Genomic DNA, 25,216 nt, shown 5'->3' with positions numbered 1-25,216 from the left:
GTTATTCACCACATCAATAGACTTACCGATAAGAACCATATGATCATCTCGATAGACGCAGAAAAAGCATTCGACAAAGTACAGCATCACTTTATGTTCAAGACATTAGAAAAACTAGAGATAACAGAAACTTACCTTGACATTGTAAAAGCTATCTATGCTAAGCCTCAGGCTTGCATCATTCTGAATGGAGAAAAATTGAAGGCATTCCATCTAAAAACTGGAACAAGACAGGGATGCCCTTTCTCACCACTTGTGTCCAACATAGTTCTCGAAACACTGGCCAGAGCAATTAGACAGACGAAAGAAATTAAAGGCATATAAATGAAAAAGAAGAACTTAAATTATCACTATTTGCAGGTGACATGATTCTATACCTAGAAGACCCAAAAGGGTCAAGAAAAAAAAACTACTAGAACTAATAAATGAATTCAGCAAAGTGGAAGGATATAAAATCAACACGAATAAATCAAAGGCATTTCTGTATATCAGCGACAACAAACCTTCTAAAACAGAAATGAGGAAAAACACTCCATTCACAATATCTTCAAAAAAAATAAAATACTTGGGAATCAACCTAACAAAAGACGTGAAAGATTTATACAATGAAAACTACAGAACCCTAAAGAGAGAAGTAGAAGATCTTAGAAGATGGAAAAATATACCCTGTTCATTCATAGGCAGAACTAACATCATCAAAATGGAGATATTACCAAAAGTTCTCTATAGGTTTAATGCAATGCCAATTAAAATCCCAATGGCATTTCTTGTAGAAATAAATAAAGCAATCATGAAATTTATATGGAAAAATAAAAGACCCAGAATAGCAAAAGCAATTCTAAGCAGGAAGTGTGAATCAGGTGATACAGTGATACCAGATTTCAAACTATATTACAGAGCAATAGTAAAAAAAAACAGCATTGTACTGGTACCAAAACAGGAAGGTGGACCAATGGTACAGAATAGAGGACACAGAGACTAATCAACAAAGTTACAACTATCTTATATTTGATAAAAGGGCTAAAAGCATGCAATGGAGGAAGGATAGCATCTTCAACAAATGGTGTTGGGAAAACTCGAAATCCATATGCAACAAAATGAAACTGAATCCCCTCCTCTAGCCATGCACAAAAGTTAACTCAAAATGGATCAAGGAGCTTGATATTAAATCAGAGACTCTGTGTCTGATAGAAGAAAAAGTTGGCTCTGATCTACATATTGTGGGGTCGGGCTCCAAATTCCTTAATAGGACACCCATAGCTCAACAGTTAATAACAAGAATCAATAAATGGGACTTACTTAAACTGAAAAGTTTTTTCTCAGCAAGAGAAACAATAAGAGAGGTAAATAGGGAGCCTACTCCTCACATTTAAGATAGAGACCTAATTTCCAGAGTATACAAAGAACTCAAAAAATTAGACAATAAAATAACAAATAACCCAATCAACAAATGGGCCAAGGACCTGAACAGACACTTCTCAGAGGAGGACATACAATCAATCAACAAGTACATGAAAAAATGCTCACCATCTCTAGCAGTAAGAGAAATGCAAATCAAAACCACCCTAAGATACTATCTCACTCCAGTAAGATTGGAAGCCTTTATAAAGTCAAACAACAAGTGCTGGTGATGATGTGGGGAAAAGGGTACTCTTGTACATTGCTTATGGGACTGCAAATTTGTGCGGCCAATTTGGAAAGCAGTATGGTGATTCCTTGGAAAGCTGGGAATGGAACCACCATTTGACCAAGCTATTGCCCTTCTGGGACTATTCCCTGAAGACCTTAAAATAGCGTACTACAAGGATACTGCCACATCGATGTTCATAGCAGCACAATTCACTATAGCTAGACTGTGGAACCAACCCAGATGCCCTTTAATAGATGAATGGATAAAAAAATGTGGCATTTATACACCATGGAGTATTATGCAGCACTAAAAAATTACAAAATCATGGAATTTGCAGAGAAATGGATGGCACTAGAGCATATTATGCTTAGTGAAGCTACTCAATCCCTAAAAAACAAATACCAAATGTCTTCTTTGATATAATGAGAGCAACTAAGAATAGAGCAGGAAGGAAGAGCAGGAAGAAAAGATTAACATTAAACAGAGACTTGAGATGGGAGGAAAAGGGAGAGAAAAGGGAAATTGCATGAAAATGAAGGGAGACCCTCATTGCTATACAAAATTACATATAAGAGGTTGTGATGGGGATGGGAAAATAAACAAGGAAAGAAATGAATTACTGTAGATGGGGTAGAGAGAGAAGATGGGAGGGGAGGGGAGGGGGAATAGTAGAGGATAGGAAAGGTAGCAGAATACAACAGTCACTAATATGCCATTATGTAAAACTGTGGATGTGTAACCCACGTGATATGGCAATCTGCATTTGGGGTAAAAATTGGGAGTTCATAACCCACTTAAATCTAATGTATGAAATATTATATGTCAAGAGCTTTTTAATGTTGTGAACAACCAATAAAATATTAAATTAAATTTTTTAAAAAAGAATATTCAAAAAAAAAAGGTACAGGTGGTTCCAGTAGTGTTCTGTTGACAAAAGTCCTTTGAAGAAGAGACTGGACGTGGTTGAGATTGAGTTGACACCTGAGTGAGCACCATCAATTCATGGTGCTCTTTGGGAAGTCCATCAAAGGTGTCTGCCACAGAAAGGAATTCAGATGATTTTGGAACAAAGAATGGTCCTGTCTCTCTGGAATAATGAGAAAATGAACAGAATAAAGTAAGATCTCTCTGGCCACTTGGACCTTAAACACCTTAGCTACCAATGGTGTGGAAGATGTCATTACAGGCAGCATATATAGCACCTTATAATCCAAAAAATATAATTCTAGGTTAGGTGAAGAATCCATGGGTCAGAGACAGTGGTTTCCAGTTTTTGATGAATGGTGATTAGTCAATGTGTGATGAAGAGACCTGGGAAACTGGACAGGGGATGTTTTGTAATTGATATCTCTGTCAGTTGTGAGCTTCCACTACATCTCCAATGGTAGAGACCCCACAAGTGAGTGTTTGAATATTACACTAGCTCATTATTGTCATTCTGACTCAGGTCCTGAATAAATTTATTCTGAAAAAAAAAACACTATTCATGGCAAGAAAAAAACCTTCATAGTTCTTAATACACAACAAAATTGAATATACTTGAGCTGCACTTAGCATATCTCTTTCTCTTTATCATTTCTCATCATTGTCAGACTTTCCAAAGATTACTATAGGTTATGCATGACCTATACTTAGATAAACCAAGTTCCTTCCTTATATTGGTAATTGGAAAAGAATTATGTACACATTCAGTCTGAACTCTTTTTAGTGCTTATTCTGTGGGAAGTAAATGAACACCTCAATCAGTGTTATTGGTAAGTTCAATGGTTACAGATCACCATTTCCATTTCATCCCATTATTCTGGGTTTAAGTATATGGGATGCTGAACAGTGGCCTATGTAGGTGGACATCTCAATACAAAATATTGGCAACATCCTTTCTCTTTTTTTTGGAGCTTATCAAGCAGCATGAAATGTTGATGATTATAGTTTGTCACATTTGAGTCAAAGGTTTCTTTAGGAGACACTAGATAGACACTACAGCTCCTCATTTAAAGTGCAATAAGGAAATACATCTATTTATGCATGCATTGATTCAAGGCCAAGGGAAGGTGTTTTACCAGGTAGAGTCTCCTGGCACACAGTCTCCTTACCCAGGAATAGCCTTAGGTGAGCAGAAGACACATAAATGGGCTCAGATAGCGCCATACTTGTGGTATTTCTGTGGAATGTCTGAAAAAATGACACTCTGCAGAGAGGTAATTAAGGATAGATATGGCAGAGATCTTTACAGGCAAAGAAAAGTACAGAAAAAGAAAGCTGGGAGACAATCACCAGGCATTGTGGGATTTATAGCTCAGGAAATTCTTACACATGCCAGACTTCTCTCCTTGACTTTAATGGACTCTATTTCATAGAGTGAGGGTACTATCCCTGGTTCCCAGAGGTTGAAACTGAGGCTCAGTTACTGCAAATGGTTTCACAACACCTGTGGATCACAACAAAGTAGGATAGATCAAGCTAACATGAAGGGACTTTGAAAAGTATTCTGTTGCTTGTTATTTCTCAGTACTTGTCATTCCCTGACAGGGTCAACATCAGACATAGTCAGATCCATGACTGCAACAGCTAATCAGTTGAGATTTAGTTTCTATCCCATACTTATTCCCACAGCAGCTCCCCTGTGGCATTTTCAGAAGTAAACACACCTCTTCCCCCATCCTCTCTCTCTCTGCCTTCCTTTCTTTCTCCCTCAGCGGGATAAAGAGGGAGAAAAATCAGGGAGATACTGAAGGTATTGATGAGTAGGATGGTCCTCTATGATCCCCACTAGGGGGGTTCACAGAATGCATTCAAACAAGGTCAGAGTTTCATCTCATAACCGCTGGCAGCTTAACCCCAATGCCTTCCTTAATCTTTTTGGAAATAAATCCCCTGTGGAAATTCATGTTTTCATTTTCCTCCAAAGCATATATTTACAACTACTGTGCCATTACCAAGTCCAATGTGACAGTTCCTCTGCCATTGTCATTTTAGGCCCTAAACAGGGTGCTTAGACTCCATAGCAAAAGCAATAGGTATCATTACATGGGATGAAATGTGGTCAGAACTATTTCCCAACTGATGTAAATGGTCTTACTCTACAGGGGATAATAATAAGAGACATGTTCTTTGTGCCATTTGATTCCCCAGAAGCAATGTCTTCGAACACAAAAAGTTTGCAAACTGACAATTTATTTGAACATACACGGGAAGCACCCAAACCACCCCTTTTCTCCCATCTACTCTTTGCTGTACTGAAGCATCGCCATGTGGTTTTAGAGGTCTGCTCTAAGTACTGCAATTACAAAGATAACAAAGATTCAGATATTCTGGCCAAAAATAATGACAAATAAACAGATAACTACAGTAACCATCCAAGTATAATAAATGTCTTTGTCAACATTGAATGTCTGAGTTTCTCTCTCAGTGTTCTTCATATAATCAATGTGGAGTCTCATAATATTCACAGGGCATTAGGCTCAGATTCCATCACTGGATTCAGAGTATTGTAAAGATCTTCATGAATCTAATATTATCCTTTACATTCTTAGCCCAAGTCTCTCCTCTTATGGGAAACCTGTCCTGATTTCAACTGTTTAAGTGTGGGCTTTCATTACAGGGAGGCAGTGTTGTGCTGAAATGATTTGAGTGTTAGATTCAATTTCACAATTTCTAAACTTGACTGTACAAATAAAGAAAGTAATTTTTAAATGGAAACTAATTTTTTTTTCTAACTCTGCTCTCAAGAGCCTACACTTCTCAGTAGGTGCAAATTGATTAGGCCTATTTGGGAAACCAGGTGGTATCTAGTTTGATTGCTGAAGAAGGGGAGCAACCAACTCTTGTTGACCTCATGGTTGGATGTTGTAGGAAAAGTGGCAGGTCCCATGACATTTTCTCCTGGCATTGGAGGAGGTGGGTTCCTCACCTCAGTGTCACTGTGAATTGTCTCGGCTGCATGCCTGCTGTGTTTTGGACAAGCACCAGCACTGCATATAAAGGTCAGAATTATTGCTCTCATGGAGTTTAACATGTAACAGGAAAAAGATGCTAATCCTACAAGCACAAACAAATATTGAATTAGAAATAGAACTATTATATATGATTCAGCATCCCACTTCTGGATATTTATCTAGATGAAATATAATGTGCCATAGAGGAATGTGTACTCCCATGTTTATTGCAATATTATTCATATTAATCAAGAACAAAAATCAACTTAAGTGTCCATGAAATAGTTAATGCATAAAAGAAAAGGTGGAATGTATACAAGAGATAACACCATTCAGCCTTACAAATGATGAATTTCTATCATTTGGGACAGCATGGACGTTACTGAATGGCATAATTTCTTTACTAAATATCCTGCCTCAAATTCTTCATTTTCGTAATAAAATACAGATTTATAGAGAAATTGGTAGTAAGGCATATTGTCATTACTGTAACTAAACTGAAAAAGTGGAAGCATTTTTAGAACTGCAAAATGCCCATTGGTTGGGAGAGTTGGAAAACAGCCAGATCAAAACATACATAGAATTTCAGGAAAAAAAGAAGGGGAAATAGTAACAGTATTGAGGGAAAGTCATTTCAGGAATCCAGATACCATAGACACAAATCTATCACTCACACACCTGACCATGAAAATACCTCTATATTCTTCTAAGTCTAAACCTTTCAACTACTTGTTCTTAGTGAGAGAAAGTAAGAGGTGACTGAGACTGGCATCCAGCTGGAAGATGTCACCATTCCAACAAAGTCAGCAAGGATGACATGTATCCAATAGCTTCTTACTACACCATCTCACTAGCAAAAATGTGGTCGAATATTAAACAAAAACCTCAGGTGAACACAAGGACCTCAGAAAGTGTAGACAACAACCAGTTCAGGTAGGGTAAGAATGGGAATTTGTGTCACCCAGAAACATGCTGTTAGGGATTGCTTTAGAGCCTGTTACTAAAAGTCAAGATTTCATTTACAATTTGTCACAGATTATATATATCAAAGTGAGTCCTGAAAGGCAGACCTTGACTGCCACCAATTATGACATTACCTAATGTTTCTCTACCTTGTATATATAATCCTGGTTGACTATTAACTAACAACCTCAACTTACACTTAAACCTTAGGAAGTTCATATTGTAATCACCCTAATCAGGCCTATAGTGATTGTGAAATCACCAGACTAATTAACTGGTCTCCTTACAAGATACCAGTTTGGGTCCAAATTCCACTTGTCATGAAGAACAGTTGAAACTCAAATCTTATTTGCCATGGAGAAGGCCCTGTAACCCTGCAGAATTATAAATGGTTCACAGCCATTAAATTTTCTAGGGATTTAATCAATATAACCTAATGGTGATGAATTATTTTAGCAATAACAAAGTCAGAAAGTTTCAGATACTTTTCCAGAAAGAGAGAAGGGCTACATAGCCTGCTGTGACTACTATAATAAAATAGTTAGTATTTATTTTTCTAAACATTAAAATGAAACCATATGAAAATATCCAGAATTTTGGAAAAGTAAGTGACGTGACTCAGACTGGCAGCTAGCTGCAAGATGTCACAATTCCAGCAAAGTCTACAAGGATGACATGTATCCAATAGCTTCTTACAACACTATCTCACTAGCAAAATTGAGATTAAATATTAAACAACAACTTTAGGTAACCACAAGTACCTCAGAAAGTAAGTATTTAAACAACAATAAAAAATAAATATATGAACAAGACTAAAAATATTCTATAAAATAGTTATTTTTGTTGGTATGTCTTTGCTCTTTTCTGTTATAGGTTATCAAAGCTAAAGGGTAAAATAAAGATAAGTCATGTTAAATGAAATAATCCAGTCCCAAAACATTAAAGTACAAAGGTTCTCTCTCCTAGGGGTAAGGTAATACAAAATAATGCAAGTAAGGTGAAGATTAAAAAAAAATACAATAAGAAAAAGAGAGAGGGAAGGAAAGAAGGGAGAGGTAATTTCATCAAAAAATGGGAGTTCATAATCTGCTTGGATGAAATGTATGAAATATAATATGTCAAGAGCTCTGTAATGTTTTGAACAACTAATAAAAAATAGAGGAAAGTTCAGTAGAGTAGATGGAGGGGTTGAGAAGGAAGAAGAAGGGACATAAAAAGGGAAGAAGAGTGGAAAAAATCTCATTGAACATGGAATGTGCATGCATGGGTGTGGCACAGTGGGTCGCAGCATCACATGTTTCCACAGGATATTAATAAAAATATCTATAAATGGATTTCTTATGGGATAATTTGAAAATTCTGTCAGTCTGACCCAATTTTGCTCAGACAATTCACCCTGAGAAGAATTGGCCCCCATTTCTGCATGAGCCCATTCACACAGAATCTGAAATTGCCACCCTTACCAACTTGCTCCCTTACAACAATGTCCTTAACTGTAGAACTAATGCAACATTGCTTCCTGACTATGCACAAAAAGGTGCCATTTCTGAGAACCTGGTGCTTTCCACTGTATAAAATGAATGTACTTATGATTGCACTTGCCTCTCCTGCCTTCCTATTTTGTGCTTTTTTTGTATGTTTTTAACCTGCCCCCGACAAGCACTTAATATCTTGCACTGCAGAACTGGCAGCATTGTGCTCCCTTGGCCCTGGCCAGAATAAACCCTTTGCCTTAACTTCAAAAAAACACAGAGTTTTATTTGGGATTTAGAATAGTGCCTTAAAATTTGGAGGCCCCAGAGAGATATTGGCTGTAGTTCTAGGCCACCTGAGACCCCAATGCCACAAATACAGAAAGATGATCTTGGAACAACATATATCAAGTTCTGAAAAAATGGGTGCCAATCAAGAATCTTGTATCCAGCAAAATTAAACTTTGGATTTGAAGATGAAATAAAAACCTTCCATGATAAACAAAAGTTAAAAGAATTTTTAGCTAGAAAATTGGCTCTACAAAACATCCTTGGCAAAATATTCCATGAAGAGGAAATGAAAAAAAAACAATGAAAATTAGCAGAGGGAGGTAGTACCCTAAAGAAAAAACTAATCAAAGAAGAAAATCAAGACAAGTTAAACAACCAAAATAAACAAACATGGCTGGGAATACCATGTCTCAATTATAACCCTGAATTTTAATGGCTTGAACTCACCAATCACACTGTATTGAAAAAAAGAACAATATGCTGCCTACAGGAAACTCATCTGATAGAAAAAGACATTCACAGACTGAAGGTGAAAGGTTGGGAGAAAATCATACCACTCACATGGGCTGCATAAGCAAGCAGGGGTGTCCATTCTCATGTTAAATAAAGTAGACTTCAAGCCAAAGTTAATCAAAAGGGATAAAGATGGACATTACCTTCTGCTGAAGGGAACCATACACCAACAAGACATAACAATCATAAATATATATGCTCCCAAACAGTGGTGCAGCTATGTTCATCAAACAAACTCTTCTCAAGTTCAAATTGAACACAACACAATAATTCTGGGTGATATTATCACAGCTCTCTCAGCACTGGATACATCTTTCAAACAAAATTTGAATAATGAAACTCTAGAACTCAATAATAAAATCAATAACTTAGACTTAACTGACATTTATAGAATATTTCAACCTGCATCAAACAGATACACTTTCTTCTCAGCAACACATGCATCCTTCTCCAAAATAGACCATATAATATACCACAAAGCAACTCTTAGCAAATACAAAAAAGTGGAGATACAATCATGCATCTTATCAGATCATGATTAAATGAAATTAGAAATCAACAACAAAATAAAAAATAAATATTTTTCCATCACCTTGGGACTAAACAATATACTACGGAATGAACAATAAGTTGCAGAAGACAACAAAGAGTAGATAAAAAAAATATCTAAGAGGTAAATGAGAACATAGACAAAACATATCAAAATCCAGGACACTATGAAAGCAGTACTAAGAGGAAGGTTCATTGTATAGAGTTCATTCCTTAAAAGAAAAAAAAGCTAACAAATAAATGACCTCATATTACATCTCAATTCTGTAGAAAAACAGGAACAAATCAGCAGCAAAAGCAGTATAAGGCAAGAAATAATTAAAATTAGAGCTGAAATCAATGAAATCAAAATGAAAGAAACAATTGAAAAAAACTGACAAAACAAAAAGTTGTTTCTTTGAAGAAATAAATAAAATTTACAGGTTCTTAGTTATGCTAATGAAGAGAAATAGAGAGAAAACTCAAATTACCAGCATTCGTGATGAAAAAGGTAATATCACAAAAGACACTACAGAAATACAGAGGATAATTAGAAATTGTTTTGAAAACTTATACTCCATTAAAATATAAGACATTGAAGGCATTGATAAATTTCTTTTTTAAAATTGTTTTTAGTTGTCAATGGATCTTTTTATTTGTTTGTATGTGGTGCTGAGAACCCTGTGCTTCTGGTATGCTAGGCAAGCAGTCTACCACTGAGCTACAACCCCAGCCCCAATAAATATCTTAAGTAATACAATTTGCCCAATTGAATAAGGAAGATATACACAATTTAAACAGACCAATATCAAGTGATGAAAATAGAAGACGCCTTCAGAAGCTTACCAACCAAGAAAAGCCCAGGACCAGATGAATACACAGTTCTACAAGAGCTTTAAAGAAGGACTAATATGAATACTCTTAAAGTTATTTCAGGAAATAGAAAAAAAGTTAAATTTTTTTTAGACAAAAATTTCACCTATTGTATCAGTCATCCACCTCATGCTTTGAATACAGTCTTTGGCTGCTTTGCTACTGAGGCTTATTTTAAAATGGACAGGATTTTATTTTCCTCTTCTACCTCTCTGTATTCATAACCTAGGGGTAAGGAACAAGATTATCTTTTTCCCATCCTAGGCTGAGTAATCCATCTATCTTTGAGCATACACGCACCACAGGAACAAAGTAATTCAGATTTCAGGACTTGTGCCATAAGAATGGCTATCTCCCAAATTAACAGGTGAATCCAACCTCTCACAGGGAACACCTGGAATGGATTATGTCTTTAAAAACCCTCTCTTATTGGTTGAGTCAGTAAACTTGCCTAGCATATATGAGGCACTGCTTTCAGTTCTTAGCACCACATAAAAATAAACATAAAATAGGGGCATTCTGTCCATCTACCACTACAAAAAAAGTAAACAAACAAAAAACCCCCAAACCCTTTGTTCTCCCTGATGGGCAGAATCACAGCCTCTGGGACAGGAGTCCCCTGTTCTTCTCCTTTCCTAGTAGAACAATAAAACTTTCTTCTTTTCTCAAAGCCATTTCTTTTATTGAATTGACATCAGGGACAAGACTGAGCTTTCAGGAACACTATTGTTGCTTGAGGTACATTCTCTGTGAGTGTTGGGCACAGTGATGCACATCTGTAGTCCCAGGGGCTCTGGAGGATAAAGCAGGAGGATCATGTGTTTGAAAGTTTGAAGGCAGATTATTAGCAAGGCTGTAAGCAACATAGTGAGAGCTCGCCTCAAAATAAAAAATATAAAATGTGCTGGGGATTTGACTGGATTTTTAAGCAACCTTAAGCTCAATCACTGCTACTAAAAAAACTGGTGTTGTGTGAGTGTGTGTGTGTGTGTGTGTGTGTGTGTGTGTGTGTGTGTGTGTGTTAATGCATTTGTGTTTCTGGGCAAATATGTGTTTGTGTGCATGTGTATGATGCCCTTTACTCTATACCCCTAGTTGAGAAACCACTTTAGAATTTCAAAGCTAGGACATCCTTGGCAGATGTCTTTTTCGATGCCCCGTCTATTCTGCTGTCTTTGTGCTTCATCCTTCCCTCAGGAGTTCTTGGTTGCTGGTTGGACTTGAGGGTCTGAGGGACTCTCAGTGATATGCAAGATAAAGAGGATAATGTGGAGGTGGCATGTTTTTGAAAATACAAGAGAATCATAGAGGTAGAGAGAGGCAGGTGATCCTTGGGATCCTGTGATTTGAAAGACATTTACTGAGCCCCATCTACAGTCAGATGAGAAATTAGAGCTAAGCATACTCAAGTTCTCACACAACAAACCCCACAAGCTCTATGGATTCTTCTTTTATAATTTACACAGTACGAGGAAGTTAAGGGATAAAGGAAATATCATGATATGTTTTGGCATTGTAATGTTCCCAAAGGCTCAAGGGTTAACAGCTTGGTTCCCAATGCATCCATGTGCAGAGGTGGAGATTTTGGGAAGGTGGTGTAATCATAAGCTTCCCTAATCTCATCTGTGAATGATCCATAGATGGATTCACAATTGTATGGCATTATCAGAAGGTGGTAGAGAGGACAGGACCTAGGGCCTAGTTGGAGTTAGGTCACCAGGTGCAGATCCTGGAAGAGCTAATCAAATCTCTGGCCCCTACCTTGCCCTCCTTATGCTTCCCATTCACCACGAGGGAAGCAACTTTGTTCAATGGTGCACTTCTGCCATGGCAATTTTCCTCACCACATCCCAGATTCAATGGATCCAAGTGACTATGGACTGAAATCTCTTAAACTATGAGACCAAATATATCTTTTTTTCTTTATTATTTCACAGTTATTTTTTTCTCTTATGGTTTTTAAATTTTTATTTGTGCATTATAATTAGATATATGAGTGATTTTTATTGTGTTATATTCATATATGCATATAGCATATATTGTCTATTTCATTCTCATATCCCTCCCTTTGCGCCCCCTTTTCCATCCACAAATTCCATTTCTCTACTGGTCCCTCTTCTGTTTATCTGAGTTCCCTTTCTTTTCTTTTTTCTCTCTAGTTTCCACATACTATAAAAAACATATAATCCTTGACTTTCTGAATCTGGCTTATCTTACTTAGTATAATGTTCTCTGTTATTGTTTGGGAGTGTAGTGTTCCTTAAAGGTTGAGGTGTGAGACAATGCAAGAAGGTATGGAGGAGAAATGTTTGGGTTATATAGCATAGTCTTAACCTAATCAGTGAATTAGTTCCTGATTGGATTAATTGAGTGGGGACTGTAGGCAAGTGGAGTGGGGCTGGAGGAAGTGATTCATTGGGGGTATGGCTTTGGGGTATATATTTGTATCTGGCAAGTAAATACAGGTGTCTCTATCTCACTCTGTCTCTTTCTCTCTGCTTACTGATCATCATGAGAGCTGGTTCCCTCTGCCACAAATTTCCACCATTATGTTCTGCCTCACCTTGAGCCCCAAGGAATGGATCTGGCCTTCTATAAACTAAGACATCTGAAACCATGCGCCCTTAGATAAACTTTTCCTCCCCATACAATTCTACTAGCTGGGACCTTTAGTCACAGAAGACAAAAACTTACTAAATCATTCTTTATTCTGTTAATTTTCTTGCAAATGACATAACTCTATTTGTGTTTATGGCTGAGTAAAACTCCACTGATTACATATACCATATTTTATTTATCCAGTTGATGAACACCTACGTTGGTTCTATAACTTAGTAATTGTTAAGTATGCTACCGTAAATATGAATATGCATATGTTGCTATAGTATGATAATTAATTCTGACAAATAAATATGAGGGATGATATAGCTTGGTCATATATTGGTTTAATTTCTCATCTTTTGTCATATCAACCAAAACCTGACAATACAGGTCACCTGTGTCAAACACTGCTGGGGAGTTCAACAAAGGGCACTGGAGAGTTTAACAAAGGACACTAATGAGGGCAGTCTTCTGGCACATAATGTTTTCCTGCACATGCACAGCAAAAATTTAGCATGTAAATATCTTTGTGTTTGATGATATTACCTTCTATGGAATTAAGTTCATGAGGAACATGCCTCCCTCTCTCTCTCTCTCTGTCTTTCTTCTGTGTGTGTGTGTGTGTGTGTGTGTGTGTGTGTGTGTGTGTGTGTGATGACTTTTCCCTGTGTTGCATGGCCTTCCTTGAATTCCTGGGCTCAAGGAATTCTCCTGCCTCATCCTCTTGAAAAGCTGGGACTACAGATGTTTGACACCCTGCCTGGCTAAAGCATGGCTTCTTTGATTGCCCTTTGCAGAACAAGAACCTTTGCATAGGTTGGGCCCCAGCACTGGATGCGTTTTTCATCTCAATAAATGACTAACCCATCCTTGTTGGTACGAATTCCAAGCAGTCCAACCAGGATCAGAGCTATAAAAGACAGAGGGAAAATCATAATAGCCCTACTTATTTCATCATAAGAGCTAAATACATTACTTGAAGGAAGATGAAATTATATTAATTCCATAGAGGTTTTATATACAGAAAATATAAAAAAGATTTTGGGTTATGGTAAGATTATTACTGACAGCCTAACCCTGGGAGCTACCTTGATCCTAGCTGGCTGAATTTAAATGCTTGCCCACATAATAAATAGACAAAAGATGGTAAAATGAGTATTGAACTTGATGCAGTTCCATCAACTCAGGAGAAAGCGGTTAGATTGCTTCTCTGTACCTATCCCACAGACACAATTATAATTTACAGAAACAAAAGACATGTGATAGACATGTGTATATTTGGTTTATCTGAAGAGGAAGCAATCTGGAAAAAAAGGCAAGAAATGCAAAGATGCAAATTTAGTTAGTCTGTGTTGTCCAAGAAGGAAGGAAATCCCCATTTCCATTTTCTTTGGTGCCTGTCAGGGTGGAAGGTAGAAGCACCAACGTCCTCCCATTATTCCCAATTTCAGTCGGGTGCCTCCAAATTCAGTCTGTTTCAAGGCTGTTAATTGTCAACAGTTATCAAATGACACTGTAATCTCTCCTTGTTTGAATGCATGCCAGAGATGTGGGAAGGGTTGGTGAAGGGTGAGTATCAGTTGGTGCAGAGTAAGAAAAAAAAGAGAAGGAATCACACAAGAGTTGAATGTCTTATTATTCTGTTATGTTTGAGAACTTGAAGACTTTGTTACCTAATACTCCATTTCTCAGGCTAATCAGACAAAGAATTTGAATCAGAGTTGAGATAATGAGCTTATATAATTTTCAAACACTCAGACCTGGCATCACTCACATCAGAAATCTATTGAGAGTCTCACAAGTGACAATTGTTGTAAGACTTCTCCTAAATAAACTCCCAAGGTCTTATCTCCACCAACAACCACCCATTTACCAAAAAGCAGGAAGCCACCTGCTCAGACACCCTTTGGTCTAATGAAAAATCTAGGATCATCTTTTTGGAGTTCTGGTGCTGAATGTGCTCTCTGTGCTGATATGGGCCATGAGATGGGTGGGTAGAGATTTATAGTTCACCTGGCCATGCAGGATGCTGTTCTCTTCTTCCTTTAATACCCATTGATCATGGACATGCATTATTTTCAGAAACAGTGGCTATTTTTTCTCTAAAATCTACTTACGGGCTACTGGAGGGATCTGTTACTGCTAAACAGAAATTAGCCTAATGTGCTGGGAAGGTGACTGTGGCCCAAATAAGACAAATCATCTTTCTGTACTAATAAACAAGGAAGATGAAGTGGTCAGCAAAGACACACAGGAAAAGAACTTGCAGAGACTCAGCAGTCTCACCTGACTCAATGACCAAACGTCCCAGATACCAGCTCTTTGTAAAAAGCTTTGCTAGGACTAGGGGCATAATAGTGGATAGTACAGAGATCTTGATCCAGAGAAGTTCACATTCTGGAAAGTTAAACAAAGGTGAAATCCAACAATGTTGTAGGTCAGTTAAGAGAAAAACAACAAGAGAAATGTGTTCCAGGGATACTAGAAGTTGTCCAGGGGAGGAAGTGGCTCCATGTGAAGAGGTGGTGTTGAAAGCCTTTACCAGATGAAGTTTTGACTGAGCTGGATTTTGAAGGATGATTAAGAGTCTTCCTGGCAGGGGCTGTGATTCAGTGGCCTAGCATGTGTGATGCCCTGGGTTTGATTCTCAGCACTGCATATAAATGAAAAATAAATAAATAAATAAATAAATAAATAAAATTTTCATCAACAACTAAAAAGTATTTTTTAAAAAGTCTTTTATGAGGCATGAGGGCATTGTAAGCAGAGGAAAGTGCATGAGCAGTGATTTAGATATAAACTTTTTGGGTAGAATTCAAGGATTTTGTAATGAGAACATCCACAGAGGAAAAAAATGGAGTAGAGGACACTTAATTCTAATGTTTCAATTGAGTTTTTGATAAGAAGCAACAACCTTTGGGCATAATGATAACACTGATCAAAGTTTTTTTTAAAAAAAACATATTTATTTTTAATTGTAGGTAGGCATAATATCTTTATTTCATTTTTATATGGTACTGAAGTTTGAATGCAGTGCCTCATGAGCACTCTACCATTGAGCCACAACCCTACCACCATTGAAGTTTTTAAGGATAATTTTTATAAAATCTGAACTCAAACATCAAAATAGGCATGTCCCCATGTCTCACTGCCAACTGCCAAGGTGGAGAGGGCACGTGACTTCTTCAATAGTAGCTGGAGCACCAATAGTTTTTTTCTATTGGTTGAACACTCAGCCCCACCTCTTTTTCCAGCATATAAATATGCCAGTCTGACTTCATTGAATCACACCTGCTCACAGAAGGCAAGCATGGCACTTCTAGATCACATATCTGAAAGGAAAGTCTTGATGGACCTGATTCCAAACTTTTCCATGGAAACCTGGGTTCTACTGGGAATCAGCCTGGTGCTCCTCTATCTGTGAGTAACTGTCCCAGTTTCTCCTCTCTTGAAACCACCCATTTCTGTGACTAGGAGATTTAGTGATATGATTTGATTTGGAGGATGAACTTCGGAGTGAGTCTAAGTTTGAACCCAGTTAATCAACCAGAAGAGTTCAGTAGATGAAGATTACAAACAACTGGACACCTTCAGAAAAGTGATACACACTTTGCAAACTTTCAGAATTCTGGGTGTATAGAGGGGTCTTCACAAGTTTCTGTGTCATTGTTTATCTTTTGTGTTTTGTGTGCACTAAAAGAGATGTGTAGGAGCTTCTCTCCTGTGGAACAAGTGGTTCCTGCTCCTTTTTCCCACGTCCCAGCACCATTTGCAAAATACACCAAGTGCATCCCAGGTACTACCACAGGCTCAGATTCAGTTCTCTCCTCTGTTCTCTTCCCTTTCACTGGAACAGCCTTCCCTCTAAAAAATCAAATCCTGCACTCTGCAATATGCAAGTACTTCTGAATGTTAAAACTATTGAGCAAAGACCTGGGAGAAATTTGAAATTTTTACACCTTAAGTTAGCATCAGTGTAGAGATTTGTTTCTCCCTTGATTTGAAATCTAATGACAGCTTCAATAGACAGAAGATTCCAAGCCCATTTTGTATTTTAAATATTTGCTTATGAAATTCCAGTACAGGAGCATGAATAAAACCATCTAGTAAAAGAATTCCTTTAAATAGGTGGAATCCTGGTTTGGGGTTTTGGCTCACTGGTAGAGAGATCATCTGGCATATGTGAGGCACTGGGTTCAATCCTCAGCACCACCAAAAATAAATAAAATAAATGTATTGTGTCCGCCTACAACTATAAAAATATTTTTTTTTTAAATAGTGGGATTCCTGGTTTCATGGAGCAGGGAAAGAGAGCAGTTATTTCTGACTGAGGTAGAAGACATTGCCCCAAGGAGACCTTTGACTTCTATCTTAAATCCACTTTTACAAGACTAGGTATTCATAATGATGTGAAAATAGAAAATATAAACCTGGTTATAACAATTAAAGTAAAGGGTAGTATTCAGGCTTTTGTTGCATCTATTTTCCGTCCAGTGGCATTTTAAAATTAATGAAAATGTTTTAATTTTATTCTGCTCAATACTACAATTTCTTTGAGGTAAGTTTCTCACATTCCTTCTGAAGGTCAAAATAGTACCCTTGGATTCTGTATTTGTGAAAACCAACCTTTTTAAAAATGACCTCATCTTTTTTGAAAAATTAAAGAAATATTAATCTAATACATACATCCATGACGTAGATTGTACATGTCTTTAAATATACCTGCCCAGCTGGTTATTCTTACTCAACAGTTTCCCCATATGCCAGTGTTCTTAATCTCTTACAGCAGATGACTAAGGAAAATGTGGACCAGTGATGCAATATAAGGCATCCAGATGGAAGTTATGAAAAAGTGGGAGAATACTTCTGTCTGCTCAGTTACAAAGTCCCAGAGTGGGGATGGTCTCCTCTGGAGGCCACTTGGGGGCCAACATGATGGCATTAAGTCAACTTCCTAAACTGACACCAGTGAGTGAAGTGACCTGAAAGAAATCTAATCTGAATGACTCAGGAGATTTCAAACTCATGTTTGGGGACTTATATCAAATATTAACTGTATCATTTGGAGCCTAATGATAGAACTTAACAATAATCAGCTGTTTTGAGCTAATTATTATGATTTTTGTGATCTCTCAGGGAATATAAGAGAAGAGATGATGAGCAGATGAAATTAGGGCCATTGGAGTTTTTGTTGTTATTTATGGCCTACATGTTACCTGCCTGGCTTCACTGTTCCCATTCTTGAATCAGTGACCCATGAGCCACTATGTGCACACAGTCTCAATCCCTTGACCTGGATTTCTCTTTCACTTTATAGATATGGGACGTATTCACATGGATATTTTAAGAAGCTGGAAATTCCAGGGTCAACACCTTTGCCTTTTTGGGAAACTCTTCTTAATGATCGCTGGGTGAGTGTCATTTGAGCTCACTGTTTTGCCTCTTTCGGTTAAAAATACCTGCTTAATTACATCAGTAGAAATTTAGCTCCATAAAAGAAGTTTTGAGATTTCAAGCTTCAGAAACTGTGTGAGGGCCCATTCAAAGCGCAGTCAGGTTTACCCTGGGGCTCTGTTTACAACTCCTCATAGTGTCAGGTTCACTTCTGTAAATGAGCTCAGGACTCTGGCACATTAACAGTGTAAACTGTGGACTTTATGTTCAGACTATGAGCATCCTCACAATGTTTTGATTTTTTCCTCAGGGCAGATTCTAGGAAGATACACTCATATCTCTGAGATGCTTTATTTGCACAGTTAAAATATTACAAATGAAACTTAGCATGAGGAAGATTAATTGCTTAGTTTCTATGATGAAAATTCACAGCCAGTGTCTAACTATCTGTGTACTATGTGAAGAGAGGTAGCATCTCCCCTCTTTCAAGTTAAGCCCCAAAACAGGAAGGCAAATCCACTTTTATTTGCTCACTATGTCACTTACTTACTCAACAACATGATTGTGACAACATAAATCTCCTAGGCTAAAAGAGTTTGCTGGCATCTTTACTCCCTAATTCTACCAGAATTCTACCATAAAACATGAGATAAATTAAAATCATACTTGATGAGGAGATAAAAGATTATGCATGGACCTGGGATGCACTCATTTTCCCTCACCCTGGGATTCCTCATGTGCCTATGGAGGTGATAATTCAGAGGGTCCCAGTATTTCTGAGAAAACACAAGCAGACAAAGAAATAATGCATAAGAGAAGCATGTTTTATTCATTGATAAGGGTAATTGGTAGATTATGTATAATACTCAGAGAAAATTCAAGTGACTTTACATGTTTCATTTCAATTATTGCATATTTTTTCCTTTCTCCTCAGCAGCCTCTGAATAAGAGCTTCTTTCTAACCACCTGTTAGGAACATCAAGCCTGATTTCATGGGATTTGGGTCATTTGATGCAATGTCAGTACATTTGCAAAAATAATGTAATTTCATTTTGTGCTACTTCCTAGGGTTTGTCTAATTTTGACACAGAATGTTATAAAAAGTATGGAAAAACATTGGGGTGAGTATTCTGGAAATTTCTCTTTGGTAGACATGTTATGATGTGGTGCCCCAACACATGAGGACAACATCAGCCCACAACTTTTGGGATGCAACCCTCTGTGCTGCAAAGTCCTTGGAGGATTGTCCTGCCAGTGATCCTGCATATCACTAGGAGTCTGGGTCTACAGTCTGACTTAGGTTGAGAATGTTGCATGTTTTGGCTTTTCTCCTACTTTTGATGACCAAGAGTCTCCAGCCTTACTTTGTGTCCAATGTCTGGCTATTTCTATCTTCCCCATTTTTCTTTATATTTAAATACTTTAGATGAATAAAATGTATTATTTGAGAACTTTTTTTAAAAAAAATCATGAGCTTATAAATCTATGGCATCATCTCTTTTGTCCACTGATTTCCTTTTAATTTAAAGACAAGATTCCCTTATTTAAATTTCAGATTCAATGTATTCTTTTGAACAAAAGGCTGGAAGGTACTCTAAAGCAGATGGGAAACCATTTCTGCTCAGCTTTTTTTATTTCCTTAACTTTCTTTCTTCTTTTTAATTGTCATAATTATTGTTGCTCATATGCCATTTTTTAAGTTTTCAGTGTTAACTTTTCAATGAAGCATTTCTTCCTCTTCTTCATCCATTTGATGTTAAGAACTACAGTTCCACCAGTGAGTTCCCTGGTGGATTGATGAGGTTTATATTGGAGGGTGGCCTCAGTTAACTATAGCAACTATTCCCTTTCAGAGCTGGTGGGGGTTTGGTGGGAGCCATAGATGAGGTGTAATCATTTTGCTCTGCACTAAAAATAGTGGTAGAAGACTTTGACTTTTCATCTCCATCTTCTCTTATCAATCCCCAGAAAGTCACAGGGCAGGACAGAGTGTTCTGCTAAGTTGACATGGCCCATAAATACCATGTGATCCAAGGACACAACATGCCCCACTGGATCTCCAAAGGCCCCATTTCAGCTACGACTTGAAAAACTTAATAATTGTGAGATGTTAGTCAATTATCTGCCTTCAATTTTTCACAAACCTATATTTTTTTATGTAAAAAGTTGTGGAGACTATGGGCTGAGGCTGTATTTCAGTGGCAGAGTGCTTGCATAGAACAATGAGGCACTGGGTTTGATCCTTAGCACCACATAAAAATAGACAAAGGCTTCTGTCCACCTGTAATTAAAAAATAACTAAATAAGTAATTAAATAAACAGATAAATAAGTTATGGAAAGCACCATAGGCAATACTATTGTATTCACCATCTAGATTTAACCAGTGTTCCAATGCTATTTCTAATTATCATCTCTTAGAAGGTGTATTTTGTCTTTAAGTTTCTCTTCCTACCTACTTTACCTACATTACTCTTTATGCTATTAAGAATTCAGTGGCTTATATGGTCAGAATCCCCAAACAGAACTTCATGTTGCTATGTATTGTAAGGGAAGGCAGGTAGAATAGGTAACATCAGGATCAAAGTCTGGATTCCTGCTGCAGAATCTGGCCTGTTCGATTTAATTAGCTTTGCTTTCCCAACACAGCCTGTTTAATGGTTCACAACCTGTTTTGGCTACTACAGAGCCCAGCATTATCAAAACAGTGCTCATCAAAGAATGTTATTCTGTGTTCACCAACCTGCAGGTAAGCACTCACTTTTCAACATAATAACATTTATTTATATTTTTAAGTTTTTATTTGTTCTTTTTAATTATACATGACTCTAGAATATATTTTGACATATTATACATACATGAAGTACAACATTCATCCTTGTGTTTGTGCATAATGTGGAGTTTCACTAGTTGTGTATTCACATATGAACATAGGAAAGTTGTGTCTGATTAATTCTACAGTCTTTCCTATTCCCACCCCCTCAACCTTCCCTTTGTTCCCCTTTGTCTTATCCAAAGTAACATTATTTATTTATTTATTTATTTATTTATTTATTTATTTAATTTATTAACTCAATTTTTATCCTGAGATATTTACAAATTCAGAGGGCATTCCTTGCCAAAAAATTACCAGGAAGTTTCATGTATAATTTATTCTATTTTACCCAATGAAAATTTCTTACATGACTATAAATTTATTAAGTTCTTTTTCCTATATTAACAGGAAATTGATACAATCTAGGCTTTATATTTTCATTTTTCCCATTTTGTGGGCCTATATGAATGAGTGTGCAGCTCTGTCTAAATGTATCACATGCCTAAATTTGTGTAGATTTAGATTGTGTTTTTAATGTGTTTTCACCAATTTTCATTAATCTTAAAAATGTGCCTGATTTCTTGTGTGTTGACCACATTGGACAAAGATTGCACTATAAATAGGGAAAATCCTATCTGTATTTCTTTTATTTATTTGTTTTTATTTTCCTCTGAAATCAGCTGGGAGTTTCAATGTGAGGTTGAATAATAGCCATGAGAGTGAACATTTCTTTTGAAGGATATAGACTTTAATCTTTCAAAGTTTACCCCAATTTTAGATGAGGCTAATGTGTGTGTGTGGATTCCCATACAATCTCTATCTTTACTTTTTAAAAACTTTGAGGGCTAGGGATATAGCTCAATTGGTAGAGTGCTTGCCTTGCAGGCACAAGACCTGGGGTTCAAACCAAAATTTAAATTTTTGATTGATATATGAAAATTGTGCATGATAATTGGATTTTCTGCAATCTTTAGTACATGCATATATTGCACATTACTCAAATCCAGCCTCTATTTACTTGCCTTCTACATACTCCTTCCCAACATGTATAAATCAATAATCTACACTCAGATGAACATTTTTACTTGTCTTTCTGTGTATGACTGAGCATATGTTGTTGAATTATTTCCTGATGCTTGGGAGAAAGCATCCAGTTTGCCACCAGTATGTACATTGTTAGCTGAAAATTGTTTTTTGTAGAATCTCTGTCAAGTTGAAGAAGCTTCCCTCTACTGCTAATCCCCTAAATGTTAATAGTGAATGAGTGCTGGAAGCATACATTTTTTGGTAGTAGTGGGGTACTGGGGATTGAACTCAGGGACACTAGACCACTGAGCCAAATTCCTGGTCCTATGTTGTACTTTATTTAAAGACAGGGTTTCACTGAGTTGCTTAGCACCTCAACACTGCTGAAGCTGGCTTTGAACTTGTGATCTTCCTGTCTCCGATTCCTGAGCTGGTGGAATTACAGGCATGAACCACTGTGCCTGGATAGAAACATACATTTTAACACAAAAATATATTTTAGATGACAGAACTAAATTTCAAGGGTTTTACTTGGGAAGTCTAGCACCCAGGTGAAAAATAGAATTATCTTCCTTTTCTCCTCTGCCCTTTTAAAAAGTACTGAAACAACTTCCATTAAAAACTTGTGTTTTTTCCTGTATTACACATATATTCCAAATCCTTTAAGTTTCAAATATTATTATTTTTAAAATTATCATACCTAAGCACCCTTTTATCAAGACGCTTATGCCTTAAATGCATGTAAAGACAGAACTGATCTTAGGTAACATACAGTTGACCAAGAATATCTGGTATCTGTCACTAACCCATTTCTGCTCTGCATAGCCCTGGAGTTTGTACTATTTCTTCTTAGGTCTTCTTCCTGTCTATTCCCCTGGAAAAAGTTTCCAACCAAGTGGAATTTTTGCATCTAAACAAAGGTTGGGATATAAAGTCCAAAAGCGGTTTGAGGTACCTGGGTATCTCTTTCAAACTCTCAGGAGGTTATGTCACTTGGAATAAATATTATTGAGTGTCTGATATAGGGCCAGCTATTTAATAGGCAGTCACTAAACATTTTTTTAATAAATGATACTTATTTAACAACTTTTGCAACTGTGGAGACCTCAACTTTTATGTAGGACAAAATCTTTTTTTTTTGGGGGGGGGGTGCTGGAATCTTGGTCCAAAGGGATTTGTGAAAAAAGCCATCTCCTTGACTGAGGATAAAGAGTGGAAGAGAATAAGAACACTGCTATCTTCAACCTTCACCAGTGGAAAACTCAAAGATTTAAGGAGGGTTTTTCATTGAAAACTTAGAGAATAAACCTAGGGATGGGAGATAGTATTCCCATTTAAAGGAATAGTTCTCTGAATTTGAACTTCCTAAAAATGTTCTTTTGTCTTTATGTTTTAGAAGAGAAATAGTAAAATTCATTATAAATGTCTCATACTTCTTTATCCTGGGAAAACCATAACCTTGGGGACTGAGTCTCTCACTTAAGTATGGATGATTTTGTGTTTTGTGCGTAGATGTTCCCCATCATTAACCAGTATGGAGATGTGCTGGTGAAAAACATGAGACTGGAATCAGAGAAGGGCAAGTTTATAAACTTGAAAGAGTAAGTAGCAGGGCAGCTCTGGCATTCCAAGCTCCACCAGGAGCCCTTCCACCTGCCTGCCACAGAACTAAATTCCAAATGTTGAGCTAGTGCAATGAGCAGACAAAGCAAGAGTTTGGAGTCACAACTCCAACTGTTCATCCAAGAAGGTGCTGCTCCCAGGAGGAGACAGGGCAGCTGGAGGAGAAAGGATCTCTCTTGTATTCACCAATGTTTGTTTGGCTGCAAATATTTGTGACTTTGGATATACTAGAAGACAAAATACTGTCAAGGTGAAGATCACCTTTTATGAGTCCTCTAGGAAGACTTAATTATTCCTCTCTTGTCCTGATGAAGCTCAGTTTGTACACAACTATCATTATTCACATTTTATTTGTGCTACGGTAGTGTGTCTGATTATGGATCTTATCCCTGTGTGGGTGAGATTCTTGAATTCAGAGATGAGTCTAACTCACCTCAATGTCCCCATCACTTATGGAACAAGGGAAGTACTCATTTGAAACTCATAATGGTCTCATAGTAAGTGTGAAGGGATCATGGACTCATCTGATAGTTCAGCAGATAAATGTGAGTGTGTGGCTCTCTGCTTGTCTTGCATGGGTATGTGAACTTACTCCTACTTTTTGATGCATGTGTAGTGGAAGGATTGAGAAGAGGCAATGGTTTTATCTTTCCATATCATATCTTTCTCTATTCAGCATCTCTGGGGCCTAGAGCATGGATGTGATCACTGCTACATCATTTGAAGTGAACATTGATTTCCTCAACAACCCACACGATCCCTTTGTGAAGAAAGTCAAGAAGCTCTTAAAATTTAATTTCTTTGACCCTTTGCTTTTCAATAAGTATGTGGAATACCATGTTATTTGTTCCCTTTCTTTATTTAAATAAGTTCATTATCGATTTGTAATTAATAATCTTTTAATTACCCCACTTAATTATACAATTAAATTGTTTTCAGTACAAAGATATACTCAGCCATCACTAGTGACCATTTGTCAACTCAGAAGCAGGCTACCATTTCATTATCAACTCTCTATTCCCCAAGCCTAAGCAACCATGGATCTATTTTCTGACTACAGATTTGCTGATACTGTGAATTTTCTTTTTTTTTTCAAGAGATAGAGATAAAGAGAAAGAGAGAGAGAGAGAGAGAGAGAGAGAGAGAGAGAGAGAGAGAGAGAGAGAGAGAGAGAAATTTTAAAATATTTATTTTTTAATTTTCGGTGGACACAACATCTTTATTTTATGTGGTACTAAGGATCAAATCCAGCACCCCGTGCATGCCAGGCAAGCACATTACCACTTGAGCCTCATCCCCATCCCCTTTGAATTTGTATTAATGAATCCTACAATATGTGGCTTTGCATGTCTGACTTCTTTCATTTATCATTATATTTTCAAATTCTTCCATCCTAAAGCATGTGTGAGTACTTCATTTAAAAAAATATTTATTTATTTGTTCTAAAGAATTGTAGATGACAGCAGAATGCATTCCACTACATAAAACACAAAGGGAGCACAACTTTTCACTTCTGTACTTGTACATGAAGTAGATTCACACCATTTGTGTCAT

At 37.0% G+C, this 25,216-nt stretch overlaps 1 protein-coding gene and 2 pseudogenes across 3 annotated transcripts in view; 2 read left to right on the top strand and 1 right to left on the bottom strand.

The window, feature by feature from the left end:
- The window catches only part of LOC144367625 (cytochrome P450 3A11-like), a 492,905-nt gene that overhangs the window by 306,389 nt on the left and 161,300 nt on the right, over nucleotides 1–25,216 (bottom strand). The window lies entirely within an intron of this gene.
- The window catches only part of LOC144364731 (cytochrome P450 3A4-like), a 382,460-nt pseudogene that overhangs the window by 206,022 nt on the left and 151,222 nt on the right, over nucleotides 1–25,216 (top strand). The gene's annotated exons all lie outside the window — the stretch shown is intronic.
- The window catches only part of LOC144364735 (cytochrome P450 3A9-like), a 35,851-nt pseudogene continuing 31,479 nt past the window's right edge, over nucleotides 20,845–25,216 (top strand). Inside the window, exon 1 of the transcript XR_013427178.1 lies at nucleotides 20,845–20,947. The product of XR_013427178.1 is annotated as a cytochrome P450 3A9-like (transcript). The remainder of the gene's footprint in view (nucleotides 20,948–25,216) is intronic.

This window comes from Ictidomys tridecemlineatus, chromosome 10 (assembly GCF_052094955.1).
Source record: "Ictidomys tridecemlineatus isolate mIctTri1 chromosome 10, mIctTri1.hap1, whole genome shotgun sequence".
In the NCBI taxonomy this organism is placed as follows: Eukaryota; Metazoa; Chordata; class Mammalia; order Rodentia; family Sciuridae; genus Ictidomys; species Ictidomys tridecemlineatus.
Note: the sequence above shows the minus strand (reverse complement) of the source record. Positions and strands in the feature narration are given on the sequence as shown.